The following is a 14,942-nucleotide window of genomic DNA, read 5'->3' on the forward strand; positions in this document are numbered from 1 at the left end:
GAATATTGGGATTTCTTACCCATCTGCAGTGCTTATAAAAGGTGATAAAATCCGATAAAATCTTTGGATCTTTTAAAAGGGAGACATTTAGTTTCCATGTTCTTTTATTTTTGTAATTGCCGCCATACTGCACCTTAAAAGATAAAAACTTATGATCCGAGAATATATTAGATAAAAGCTTACAATAAAATGGCAGTATCTGATAAGAACAGAGGATAAAATCAATTCTTTACTTACAATTCACATTACTCCAAGTGGCGTCGGCCTCTTCTGATAAAGTACTATTGCATTTTTTTAAAACGTCAGTAAGTTTAAAATCTAAAATAATATTTTTTAGCAGAGAGGAGGAGGCGTCATAATTTCTACTTACTGCGTTTGAGAACCGGCGTTCACCTCTTAAAATACAGTTAAAATCTCCTGCTAAAATCAGAGGTTCAGAGTCGTTAATAAAATAAGGTAAAATTTCTAACATTTCCAGTCTTTTCTTTTTCTCTGTAAAACCATAAAAATGTAAAAACTGCCACCTAATACCATCAATAAAAGCCTTTACTAATAAAATTCTCCCCGGTAAAATTTCACATACATGGTCTATTAAAACATTCCCTTTGAATAAAATATCTACACCTATTTTCATTTGACCCGGACCAAACTGATGGTCCGGGTTTCCAGTCCTCTTTATATTTTTTATAGTTTTGTCTGTGGGGGATGCAGCATTCCTGTAAAAAGAACACTGAAGCGGCAAGAACAGATAAATAGTTAAAAAGCGCCTTGTCTTGGAGTGCACGCTTCTAGTGTTCAGGGAAATTCCTTCTAAAATGGCCATGATAAAAAGTTAAAAGAAATTAAAAGGGAAGCTTTTTCTTCTTACCTGGGCACAACTTAAGACAGCATCGGCTTCACCAAAGGAGTCACTCGCACTCTCATTGCCCACAGCCCCAGATGTCACCGACAACATCGTACTAACAGGAGAGGAGCTACCGTCACTCAGCTGGCCCCCCTCTTGCATCATCCCGCCAGCCCAGACTGAGCCCATCTGCCTTTCCACAGGTATCGGGGTCACGGCGCCGAGCCCCCCCCACTCCGGGGCGAGGGGCTCCTCCAGAATTGTCTCTGGAACTGTATACTCTGACTGTTCTCTCTCACCGTCTGGCTGGGGAAGAGAAATCTGCGGGACACCCTCGGTGCTAACCTCAAGTCCCCCAACAGCACTCTCCCCCGAGCCTTCTTCCACCACTTTACCAGCATCCTTCAGTTTTTTGGACGCCGCGGCCCCACCTGGATCCTCCGGCGGGCTCACTGGCTGCCCAGGGACCGAGTGTGGGCCAGGCGGATCAGCATCATTCAGGTGGCCCATATTTCCCGTTTACAGGGTGGGGTCACTCGTCCGCTGATCACTGGACTTCCGCCTATGTTTGTGCCGTCTTTCCCTCGGTTCACCTGGTTGCGGGGGGCCGCTTGTTGTATCCATATGCTCCGGCTACTCTCCGTGTTTTTGTGGCTCATCTTGTTCCTCTCTCTGGGGCTGCGGTTCCGTCTGCTACTCCGGTTGCCTTTGCTGCCCTGGTTGTGCCCTAGGACCTGCTTTTTGGGGACAATCACGAGCAAAGTGGCCAAAGTTAGAACAAAAGAAACATTTTCTTCCAGCAGTACAAGTATTGCTTTCATGTGTTGTGCTTCCACATCTTTTGCAAGTACCTGGGCAACTAAAATTATCATGGCCGTATTTTTTTACAAATTCTGCAGTATGGCGGCATTCTATCAAAGAACATGTCACCTACCATGTCTCCCAGCTTAAAACGGGCTGGGGGCAAAATGAAACCTGCAGGATGTGTTGGGTCACGGCGACAGATCACTTTAAATACCCACTTGGAGGTTCAAATCCCAGCAGCATTAAAAACTTTTCTTACTGCAATGATCTTCTTAAAATAGGGAGATAAAAAGTGAGAAACATCATTAAGATCTGCAAAAGGACAATACATTTTTATGACTATATTTTTGACTTCATCAGTTTCATGTTCGTAAATTTTTAAACCTTCTAAACGACTATCATTCAACTTAGATGGGATCCTAGCGATAAAATCTTTAAAAACACCATCTTGCTCAAAGGTTATATCATACACTCTTCTCTTAGGATAGTCCTGTATGGCTAGGATTTCACGTTTCTGAATACCGAACACGCCACACAGGACCTCGTCAACTAAATACAACAAATTATATTGCTCTTTTTTCTTTTCTGTGACATAAACACGGACTGTATTCTTAATTCTTGCGTAGTCTGGGATTTGGTGATCATCTCCCTCCTCTTTACTGCCTCTGGCTCCTCCTCCACTGGTTCCTTCTCCTCCTTGGGCTCTTCCATCAATAGGGCTTTTCTTTTGGGGTTCCTCTTTCTTCTTTCCTGCCACCGCTGCATAACTTCTATTTTCCAAAAAATGTCCTCCTCCGACTCCTCCTCCTTCCTTCATAGGGTCCCCTCCTCCTCCTTCCTTCATAGGGTCCCCAACTCCTCCTCCTCCAGGGTCTTCTGCCATGGTGTTATTAGGCGTTTTTTGTTTTTTCTCTCTGTTGAGCAGAAAAAAAAACGAATGCTCCCCTAGCTGTCCAGAGACTTCTAGGGGAAACGGGGATCGCAACTCGACGTTCCCGGGACTAAGCCTCTCTCACAATAGCAGCAGGGGGGTGAAGTCCAGGCTATAAACCTGAACGATCCCCCCAGGCCGAAAGAGAGGGTACACGGGTCCTACCTTCTGACAAACAGACCAAGTGCAGCACACAAGATTTTTTAAGTTGATATTTACCCATCAAGGGGTAAAAATCGTTTATTAAAATCATAACAACATTACATCACATAAATATTATAAAACCATTTTTAAATGTAACTTATTAAAAATCAGGTTTTATAAAATCTTATGACTGACCCCCATTCCCTTAAAAACCACTTGTGGCACATAAAAGGTGTTCTTTTTTTGTCAAATAAATAATAATTGTACATTTCATCTAAAACCATCTTTAAAACATTTTCTTCAGTAATAATATCATTTTTAAAACCTAAAATGTTCCGGGCCGACCATAGAGCTACTTTGACGCAGTTCGTGATCTTCCATGCCATAGTCTTTTTGATTCTTGAGGGGCACTCCAGACACCCATAAAAGACACTGTCCATAGATAATGCTTTCAGTCCTGTGATCTTCTTCATCAAGGGGAACATTTTTTTCCAAATTTTCTGTGCAAAGTAACAGTACCAAAATAAGTGGTAAATGTCCTCCTCCTCTCTGCATGCTCTCCTAGGACACTCCGCGGTGCTTGTCATTCCTCTTTGGTGCTGGAATGCCCGGCATGGAAGACACTCATGTACGCAGCTCCAGGCCAGGTCCTTCTGCGCGTTAAAAAGATAGTTTTCGTTAACATTTTTCCAGGTCTGCTTGCATTTTATCTCATTAAAATTCTTAAAAGGGGTCATCAGTTTATCGTCATTAATATCCTTTAAAATTATTCTACTGTTTTTTAAAATCTCCACCCTCTTTTGGCCTAAATTAAAAGTATTCGTTATTTTTTTTTAAATCTCATAAGAAACCGGTAAATTAAAAGAGTAGGGAGAATTAAAAATTGTTTTAAACCACCCAAACTTCCTCATAAAATACCCAGTATTGTAACGAATAAAAAAACGACCAATAATTGTCTTTAAAAAGGGCATTAAAACAGTAGCTAAAATACTTAATTAAAAGAAACGTTTTAATATCAGTAAAATCCTTTCCACCTTTACATTTAGGAAGCGTTACCGTATCTCTTCGCAGCTTGTCCATCTTGGAACCCCAGAAGAAATTAAAACAGGCTTTGTTAATTTTGTTTAAAATACGGTCCGATGGAGGGAACACCATACTAAGATATAATAAAATGGGTAAAACTATCATTTTGATAATTAAAACCTTCCCCTCCATCGTCAGCTTCCTTAGATTCCACATACATCATTTCTTATTTACCTTCTCTGTAACCGTATCCCAATTCCTGAGGCCATCGTTGGACTCGCTGAAGGTGACTCCTAAAATCTTTATAGACTCAGACTGAGGAATGTTAATGTCATTTAAAACCATCTCTCCGACATTTAAAATATTGCTTTTGTTAAAATTTATTTTAAAACCGGAGGCGCAACAAAAGTACTCCACTTGTTTAGTTGCGTTTTGGATTGCAAGGGTGTCCCTGCAAATTACGGCGACATCATCCATGTACCCCACTACTTTAGCCTCTAGTCCCCCTCCGCCTGGCAGGAGGACTTCGCATTTGTCTTTTCTTATCATAATTAAAAGAGGCTCCAGGGCGCAAATAAAAAGTAGTGGGGACAAGGGACACCCCTGCTTTACACCAGATTTTAAAATAACATCCTGAGTCTTAAAACCATTGACTAAAATCTTACTTGTACATTGGTTATAAAATGCTCTCAAAGATTGTACAAACCATTCTGGTATACCCATTTTCTTTAAAACTTTAAAAAGATAAAAATACGATACGTGATCAAAAGCCTTCTCAAAGTCTAAAGATAAAATGGCGACCTTCCCGTTCCTTTCGTTAGTATAATTAATAATGTCTTTTAAAAGGTTAATATTGTCCCAGATGCTTCTCCCGGGCACCCCGCAGACCTGGTTTTGATGAATGATTTTATGTATGATTTTCTTTAATCTATTTGCACATAGCTTTGCCATAATTTTGTAATCGCAGCAAAGCAATGTGATAGGTCTCCAGTTTTTAATATCAGTCTTATCACCTTTTTTGTATAAAAGGGAGACCTCACCTTTTTTCCAGGATCCCGGGAGAGCCTTGGACCTAAAAACTTATTTTAAAAGAGAAAACAAATCTTCTTTTAAAACGCCATAAAAGGTAATATAAAACTCAATAGGTTTACCGTCAGGGCCAGGCACCTTCTCCTTCTTAAAACTTTTAACTGTTTCTAAAACTTCTTGTTCGGTGATTTCCTGTAATAAAAATCTTTGAGAGTCAAAATCTAAAACATTCTCAATCCCCTTCAGCGAGTCTTTCATAAAATGTTTGTCTATTTTCTTTTCATTAAATAATCCAGTATAAAACTCATGGACTTTCTTTAAAATACCGTTTATATTTTTCTCCCCCCCAAGCTCCTCAATCTGGGCACGTTTTTCTTGTATTTTTTAAAAAAAAGTACCTGGAGCAGGTCTCGTTCTTTTCGATATGTTTTATTTTAGAACGAAACATAATCTCTTTACTCTTCTGCTCCAGGCAGTGAGAAATCTCTTTTTTAGTATCAGAGATTTCTTTTTTCATGTCAATGCCCAGATCGCGGAGCTTGAATTATGTCTGCAAGCGGGTATTTAGGTCATCATAACATTTATTTTTCTCTTGGGCCTTAAGTTTCCCCTTGTTAATAAAAAACAAGCTTCCACCATTCAGTTATGGGTCTTCTGGGGTTCCTTACCCGCCTGCAGTGCTTGTAAAAGACAATAAAATCGGATAAAATTTTAGGGTCTTTTAAAAGGGAGACATTTAACTTCCATGTTTTTTTCTTTTTGTGGTTGCCACCAAGCTGCACCTTAAAAGATAAAAGCTTATGATCTGAAAAAATATTAGTTAAAAGCTTACAATTAAGAGGCAGTACTTGATAAGAGCAGAAGATAAAATCGATTCTAGATTTGCAGGTTGCATTACCCCAGGTAACGCTGGCCTCTTCAGATAAATGACTATTACATTTTTTTAAAACGTCAGTGAGCTTGAAATCTATGAAAATATTTTTGAGCAGAGAGGAGGATCTGTCATAGTTCCTGCACACTGCGTTAGAGAGCCGGCGTTCACCTCTTAAAATAAAATTAAAATCTCCTGCTAAAATCAATGGTTCGGAATCATTAATAAAAAGGGGTAACATTTCTAGCATTTCTGCTCTTACCTTTTTATCAGTAAAACCATAAAAATTTAAAAACTGCCATCTAAAACCATCAATAAAAGCTTTAACTAATAAAATCCTCCCCGGTAAAATCTCATTAATATGGTCTATTAAAACATTTCCCTTAAATAAAATGGCTACACCCCCCGACTTGTTTTTGTTTGATCCGGACCAGACAGATGGTCCGAGTTTCCAGTCATTTTTGTATTTTTTATAGTTTTGACTTTGGGGGATGCAGCACTCCTGTAAAAAGAACACCGAAGCTGATAAAATTGATAAATAATTTAAAAGTGCAATTCGTCTAGCTTGGGAATGCACGCTTCTGGTGTTCAGGGAAATTCCTTTTAAAATAGCCATAATAAAAGATTAAAAAGGGAGTTTATTATCTTACCTCGGCACAGCTTCAGACAGCATCAGCAGGGCTGGAGTAATCGCATCCGCTCTCCTCGCCACCTAGCGCCCCAGATGTTACGGTATCCAAAGATTCTATAGAAGAGGAGCTACCATCGCTCCGCAGACCCCCCTCTCCCATCGGCACACCTTCCAAAATCAGCTGCCACTCTGGGATCAACAACGCTTCCTTAAGTCTCGGAGCCACGGCGTCCTCCCTCTCCCTTTCCTGGGCAGAGGTCTCGTCAAATATGGTCTCGGGCACAGTGTGTACTGTGCCCTCAATGTCACCACTTAGGTGGGTGGAGGGACCTGGCTGGCTACCTCCGGGATCCGCCACTGGTCCCCCAGATGGCATCCCCCTTTGGCTTTTCACCGCCGATGCATAGTCCCTCCACTTTTTGGACGCCACAGCTCCACCTGGATCCTCTGGGGTGTGCCCAGGGACCGAGTGCGGGCCAGGCGGATCAGCTTCATTCGATCCGCCCCCAGCCTCCATCTCAGGAGGGGGCTTACTCGTCGGCTGATCACTGGACTTTCTCTTATTCCGCTTTTCCCTCGGTTCACCTGATTGGGTGGGTTCGCTCAGGCTCCTCTCCTTGGGGCTGTGGCTCGGCTCGATCCTTCTTTCTTGGTTCTGCTTGCTCCGCCCGTTCCTCCGGCTGCCTCCGCTGCCCTGGCTGTGCCTCGGACCTATTTTTAAAAGGACAATCACGAGAGAGATGACCAGTTTTTGTGCAAGCATAGCATTTTTTACCTGCGGCACACTCCCTGGTATCATGCTGGGTGCTGCCGCAGTTCTTACATGTGCTCATGCATCTCTCAGCGTAATGTCCATACTGTTTGCAATACCTGCAGAATTGTTGCATATTAGAAAAAAACATGTCTCCTACCATGTCTCCTAGCTTAAAACGTGCTGGGGGAGAATGAAGCCTCCAGGATGTTTGGGATCACGGTTACAGATGACTTTAAAACACCATTTTGACGTGCAGATCCCGGCAGAATTAAAAATCTTTCTCACTGCAATGATTTTTTTTAAATAGGTGGATAAAAATGTAGCAATAATGTTAAGATCAGCGAAAGGAGAATACATTTTTATAACCACAGTGAGAGATTCATCAATTTCATGTTGGTATATCTTAAGGCCTCGTACTCTATTATCATTTAAACATTGTGGAATCTTAGCTAAAAAACTTTTAAAAATACAGTTTTGAGTAAAAGTTACGTCATATACTCGCCGTTTTGGATTGTCTCTACTAGATAATCAAGATTGTAAACATCCTTTTTACTCTCTGTAACATATAGTCTTACGGTATCCTTAATTTTAGCGTAATCCGGGATCTGGTGCTCATCATCGTCATCTTCTTGTCTTGTCACGTTTTCTCTTAATTCCTCTGTACCACCACGGGATTCGTCTTTTCTGGCTTCCTCTTTTCTCTGGGCTCTATCATCTTTAGAATTTTTCCTTGCAGCTTCTCCTTTCTTTCCGTTCTTCTTTTTCCTCTCCTTTATAATAAATCCGTCACCTCCTCCATCGACCCCGTCTCCTCCTCCACCTCCTCCCGGGTCGTCTGCCATAGATGGTACTTGGCGCTTGTCTCTAAGGACAAAGAATACAAATGCTCCTCTGCAAGTCCTGGGACTTACAGAGGTTCGGGGGATCACAACTCGACGTCCCCGGGACTAAGCCTCTCTCCCAATAGCAGCAGGGGGGTAAAGTCCAGGCTATAAACCTGAACGATCCCCCCAAGCCGAGAGAGAGGGTACTCGGGTCCTACCTTCTGACGTCTGACCAAGTGCAGCACACAAGATACTACACTTGATCTTAGCCATAAGGCCGAGAAGCGATACCCGCTCGGCCTCGACAACGGGGCCGCTGTTCGCCAACGCAGAGCACTTCTCAAGGCAACAACCTATAGGCCCCAGCCACAGTCCGGGAGGCTTCTTTCTCTCACAAACCAGGGAAAACGTGCGTCCTACAATCTGGAATCGCCAGCATGCTCCACTTCGTGTTTTTTGTATCTGCGTAGCTCCGCCCACCACTTTTGGTCACGCCTTTTCTTAGAATGCAATTCCTGGTGCCAAAGCACGCCAAGCAGAAAAACTGATAAGAAGTGAATGCAGAGTAGAGTGAAAAAAAAAAAAAAGGGTGTGCATTGTTGATTGTGATGTCACGGCCCCATTGTTGAGTGTTCCGTCAGGGCCCTTGTTATGTCATCCACTGACCTGACCTTACTTGACCTCTGACCTGACAAGCCTCTTGTGACACGTGCAGTGTTCCGTCCATTGGCCAGACAAGCCAGGTCCAGCTGTTGCTGATACATAGGAAGTGCTGGACTACTTTTTAGCCTCCAAGTCATCCATCCAGTTCAAAAAATCCACAAGAGGGAGACACAGGCAAATAAACTTTACTTATTTACTACAGCACTAGGAATGCTAAATAGGTTACATCAAGCCAACTTGCTACAAACGGGTCAATTCTAAGGAACAACTCAGCAGACTGCCCAGGTGTGCACAACAGGCCCAAATCAAAAGAGAGGTGCACGGAGTGGAGGTCCAAAAACTGCATTCAGGTGATAAGCCAATTAACCCAACAATTAAGCCATCAATCTTAATTGGATTTGGGGTTTGAGGAGAGGTGACTGTTTGGTTGCTTGGTGCTGGAACAAACCCACACACAGCTGATGCAATTAGGAGATTGACAAGCTAGATGCAGGTATGCAGAAAGCAGCACAGCACAGCCCTTACAGAGGAAGGAGAAGCTGAAGTGCAGACTCCTGAGACAGGACACAGCAACTTTCCACTTGCTTGCTGAAGGGATGCTTGAAATCCATCTCTCAATTTCATTCTGTTTTTTTTTTATACTGGATAAAAAAGGGTGCACCGGTCCTGGAGGTACTGCAATACCAGGTCAATGCGTGGAGTGGACAGAGCAAGCTCTTTTTCCATCTCCCTGTTCGAAAAAATCCATTTAATATATGGTCCCCAGATAGGGGACGTATCAGATATTAAACTGATAAAAAAAATTTAACTTTATTGTACCTCCATGGGTACTAAAACTTTAAAGTGCAAATTTTACATCACACATTTTTAACAATATTCCAATCTTTAAAATAAAATTTTTGCGCCAGAGATGGGTTACTTTTCTTGTCAAGTAGTACAAATACATTTCACTTAAAACAAATTCAATTACATCATCTACCGATAAGGGGTCCTTTTTAAAAACTAAAATGTTTCTTGTCTTCCAGAGCGCCTTCTTGACACAATTTATAATTTTCCAAGCTATAGGTAAAAGTTCCTCCCTAGGGCATTCCAGACATCCAAATAGAATAATTCCGTAGTCCAACTTATTAAAACCGCAAAGTTTTTCTAAAAGTGCATAGACTTTCTTCCAGACTTGCTTGGCAAAGGTGCAGGACCATAAAAGATGCCGAACCGTCTCATCTTCGGTGCATTGTTCTCACAAGTCCTCTATGATGTTGGAATGCCCTTACAGGTAAACAATTATGGAGGCAGCTCCAGGAAAGATCTCTCTGCGAATTAAAGAGATAAGAGATATTAGTCATTTTCCATATTTTTTTACTTTTCACTTCATCAAATCTCTCTATTTGGCAAATCAAAATTTTCCCTTTTTCCTCTTTCTCTAAGAGTTTTCTGTTTAAAATAGTCTTTTTTTCTTTATGACTTAAAATTAAACATCTCTACAATTTTATTAAAAATTGCATAATTCTTTGGTAAATTAAAATTGTATGGAGAAGTAAAAACCAGGTCAAACCAATTATGTTTTCTCATAAAAAACCCGGCATTATAGCGCATAAAGTATGACCAGAAATGATTTTTAAATAGACTATTTACACAGAAGGAAAACAATTTCAGATATAAAAAGCATTTAAAATCAGGAAAATTTTTCCCCCCTTTCTCTTTTTGTCCTACCACAATGTCTCTTCTTAGTTTCTCCATTTCCGAACTCCAAAAAAAAGTAGAAACACACTCTCATTATTTTGTTTAGTAAGACAGGAGGGGGTGGAAAGACCATACTTAGATATAAAAGCAGAGGTAAAATGATCATCTTGATTACTAAAATTTTCCCTTCCATCGATAATGCTCTTAAATTCCACATACAAATCTTTTGATTCACCTTTTGAGTTACAACATTCCAACTGCTTTCTCCATTATTATCATTATTAAAAAGGACTCCTAAGGGGGCGGAGCTAGTGCCGGACTGTGATGGCCGCATAGTCAGGAGCTCTCCGATCTAAATCCTGCACAGCACAAGCCAGCACAAGCAAGCAGATGTGACAATGGTCAAGATCGGTCACCCAAGGGCTGGAGATAATCCTAGCACCCCTAAACCTCCGAACAGCAGCGGAGACATGGACAAATTCATAAAAAAGGCAGCCGCCACAGTAGCGGCCAGAGAACTTAAGATGGCGCCGGCTTCCTCACATAGAGCGCATGAACGCTCCGCTGACATGTCTGAGGTGGAAAGCGATACAGAGGACTCGCACTGCAAGACAGCACTCCCGATCATCCGTCGCTTCCTAAAACAATCACTCGGCAAAGCTATGGAGCCGGTGTTGACTGAATTAACAGCTCTCCGCCAAGATGTCCACCATATAGGGGACAGAGTCGGGGCCCTGGAATCCCGGCAAACGGCAGTCCTTGAACATCAATCTGCCACGGCCATCTCTTTACAAAAATGCCGCTCTTACCTGAATGATCTCCACAACGCAGTGGAAGATCAGGAAAATAGGGGGCGCAGAAACAACCTGCGCTTCAGAGGAGTTCCTGAAGTGATTGAAGCAGCTGACATCCCTGCGGTGGTGACTGAGATCTGCACCTCCATCTTGGGACCGAACCAGCTTGCCGACATTACAGTAGAAAGGGCGCATAGGGCATTGCGCCCCAAGCCCAAACCCTCGGAACCACCTAGGGACATTATTTGCAGATTTCTCAACTATCAAACCAAAACAGCGGTCCTGGAAGCTGCAAGAAACATCACCGACCTGACCTATGAGGGAGTTCCGATAGCTGTTTATCAAGATCTGGCCCCCTCCACGCTGAAGAAAAGAAGAAACCTGAAGCCCCTAACGGATTGGCTTAGGGCCAAGAAAACGCCATATAGATGGACCTTTCCTTTCGGAATGTCATTTTTCTATGAGGGACGCCGTCTTACTGTTACATCATACACCGATTTGGCTGGAGTATACGATCACCTCCAGATATCTCCACTACCAATTGAAAACTGTAAACTTTATCAGGATCTTACGGACTTACCAGAGGTCCCGAAGATCGCTCCCTTTGAGCCTCCGCGCACCCCAAGATCCCAGAAGAATAAGCGCAAGACCACCCAGATGACGCCATAGACCCTGGTTGTCTAACTTTAGTCTGAATGTCAGAAATATCTCAAATGCCTATGTTCCCTTTCCTAATTCATTCCTCACTTCTTTCCACTTCTGGATGCTAATGGGATTAGCAGTTAGCTGACTCTACTCATCCTGTACTCCTCTTGCTCCTCTTTCCTATTTCCATATCTCCCCCCTCTCTCTTTCCTTCCTTATCCTTCTCTATCATATCTCCACATAAATCTCATTGTCACTCTGTCATCATGCCTCATGATTGAGGCTGCTTCTAAGTGCTGTGAGGGTCACAACCGGGTTGATACACCATTTCCCCCCTTGCGATCCTTACCCCGCTTTTTCAAACGACCCATACAGATGGGCCTTGTTGCTTGAAAGTTAATTTAATGTTTTTTTGTTCTGTTATTTACTTTTGGTTAAAGGTACTTATTCACATCATCTTTTCCTGCATGACGACACAGAAGATTCCTCTGGCTCCTGACTCACTCCCCCAGATCAGCCTAAACAATTGCACCCATCAATGCTTACCTGGACAGGGGACCTGGCTTCCTCAAGGTAATTACTTTTATAACAGACAGTATGGCTGATCTCACATTTGCGTCTTTCAATGTTAAGGGCTTTAACTCCCCTTCTAAGAGGAGTCAGATCTTCACATTGCTACGCAAATCCGGGGCCAGTGTCCTTCTTCTCCAGGAAACCCATTTCAAATTTGACCACTACCCCAACCTCTCTTTCTCTAATTACCCACTGTGGTACCATTGTGGGGGTAACTCTGCGGCATCTGGGGGAGTGAGTATTGGATTCCAGAGGAAAATTCCCTTCAAATATATTTCCCATCTCCAAGATCCAGAAGGGAGGTATATTTTAGTTAAAGGCTCTATTGGTCCCCAAACCTACACTATCATTAATATATATGCTCCCAATACAGGGCAACATACTTGGTATGCAAAAATTTTCCCGCTAACGGAATCCTATGCTGAGGGTCTGATAGTAGTTGGAGGAGATTTAAACGCCACTCTGAACCCACTCTTGGACTCCTCCTCCTGCAGATCAGCCCTGTCTCTTAGATCCCTTTGCTTCATACAAGAGGGTTTTCGGAATCTACACCTTATGGATGCATGGCGTGTTTTCAACCCAGACGTGAAAGATTACACGTTTTACTCTTACCCCCACAATTCCTATCATAGACTGGACTACCTCTATGTGTCCAAGGAACATCTCCAGCTATGTCACGAGCCCAAAATAGGTTCCATCCTCATCAGATCACGCCCCTATTTTTCTATCAATCTCAGCCCCTATACCCAGTAAATCCCAGTAAATTTAGATGGCGATTTAATGAGTCCCTTCTAGACAATCAGGATATTAGGGAAAAGATTTCTGGGCTCCTTAAGGAATACTTCTCCCTTAATAACCTCCCTGAGGTTTCAGAACAGTCACTGTGGGATGCCCACAAACCTTTTATTAGGGGACACCTCATTAGCCTTGGAGCCTTCTTAAAAAAGGAAAGAAATAAAAAAATAGACTCCTTAATTAGTAAGATATTCTCTTTAGAGAAAATGCATAAAAAATCCCTCTCCAGAGTCACAATTTGCTGAGCTTTCGTCTCTAAAAGCAGAATTGAAATCCCTTATGCACCAATCCACTGCTAAATATTTCTTAAACTCACAAGCATAAATTTTTCGCACATGTAGACAAGGCGTCTAAATTTATGATGCGTAGAATAAGAGACAGGCGATCCTGCAAACTATATACACCAAATAGAGTCCCCCCAAGGCGAGTCCCTTATTCCTCAAAATTAATTGGCACTCAATTCCGTGTTTTTTATGAGTCACTTTATAACCTCCCTCCAACTCTGAACCCAGAAACTCACTCAGACCTTCTCAAGTCCTTTTTGGAGTCAACCTCTCTGCCCAAACTCTCCCCCGAACAAAAGCTCAATCTGGCATCCCAATTTACATTAGAGGAATTAACCTCGGCTCTAAAGCAATCTCCCCAGGGCAAAAGCCCAGGCCCAGACGGGTTCCCAGTCTACTACTATAAAACGTACCAACAAACAGTCCTCCCCCATCTGCTCTCGGTCTGTAATTCAGCTCTAAAGGGGAAACAGCTTTCTAGAGATATGACGATGGCCCACATAACCCTGATCCCCAAAGAGGGGAAAAACCCTAAACACTGTGCAAGCTATAGACCCATATCACTCCTTAATATAGATCTTAAACTGCTAGCGTAAATGTTAGCAAATCGCCTTGCCACCCTTCTTCCCTCGCTTGTGCATGGGGACCAGGTGGGCTTTGTCAGAGGTAGAGAGGGTAGGGACAATACGACTAGGGTCCTAAATGCGATATTTTTATTCTGCCCACCACTCTAAACCACTACTTCTTTTGAGCACGGATGCGGAAAAAGCATTCAACCGAATTAGCTGGGAATACCTGAAGCATGTACTGTCTGGGTTTGGCCTGCCTGGTCCCTTTGCACAAGTCACCTTTGCAATGTATGCCCAAGCGTCAGCCTCAGTACTGATTAACGGGGACTTAACGGATCCTTTTAGGATAAAAAATCGGCACCCGCCAGGGATGCCCTCTGTTCGCCCCTGCTGTTTGTATTAGCTTTGGAGCCTCTCCTTATCAGACTGAGAGCAGATCAGGACATCCATGGTGTGACATTGGGAGGTCATGATCATAAACTTGCGGCCTTTGCTGACGACATTATGATCATGACTTCTAACCCGAGCACCTCACTTCCCATAATCCAAAATATCTGGATACATACAGCCTCTTATCTAATTTTAAGATAAATAAGCAAAAATCCCTAGTAAAATGTATAAAGATATCACAACATAGTCAACTGAGCCTTAAAAAGCACTCTCCATTTGATTGGTCATCTCCCTTACCTCACTTACTTAGGAATTAAAATAAGCTTCCAACCCTTCTGAACTCTTCGCTCTCAACTATCTACCCCTACTACAATCCATAACTGCTGAAATAGATAGACTAAATATCCCTACTATTTCCTGGTTTGGCCGTAAAAACCTCTTGGTTTCAGTAATACTCCCTCGCCTTACTTACCTCCAACTGGTTTGCCTGTACCGGTCCCTAAATCGTACTATATCTCCCTTAGGAAACTTTTCAGCTCGTTCATTTGGAGCCAAAAGAAACCAAGACTCTCCTATTCCCTTCTATCTCACCCCAAACATACAGGAGGCATAGCTTTTCCGGACCCTGAGCTTTACGGCAGAGCTGTGCTGCTGTCTAGAGCAGTGGAATGGCTTAGAACTTCTAATCTTAAAT

The 14,942-nt window shown here is 42.5% G+C and overlaps 1 non-coding gene across 1 annotated transcript; it reads right to left on the minus strand.

The window, feature by feature from the left end:
* Positions 1-9,168: 9,168 nt before the first annotated feature.
* LOC122942788 lies at positions 9,169-9,358 on the minus strand. Its single transcript, XR_006390710.1, has one exon. It is a non-coding gene; the product is annotated as a U2 spliceosomal RNA (small nuclear RNA).
* Positions 9,359-14,942: the final 5,584 nt, after the last annotated feature.

This window comes from Bufo gargarizans, chromosome 6 (assembly GCF_014858855.1).
Source record: "Bufo gargarizans isolate SCDJY-AF-19 chromosome 6, ASM1485885v1, whole genome shotgun sequence".
NCBI classification, from domain to species: Eukaryota; Metazoa; Chordata; class Amphibia; order Anura; family Bufonidae; genus Bufo; species Bufo gargarizans.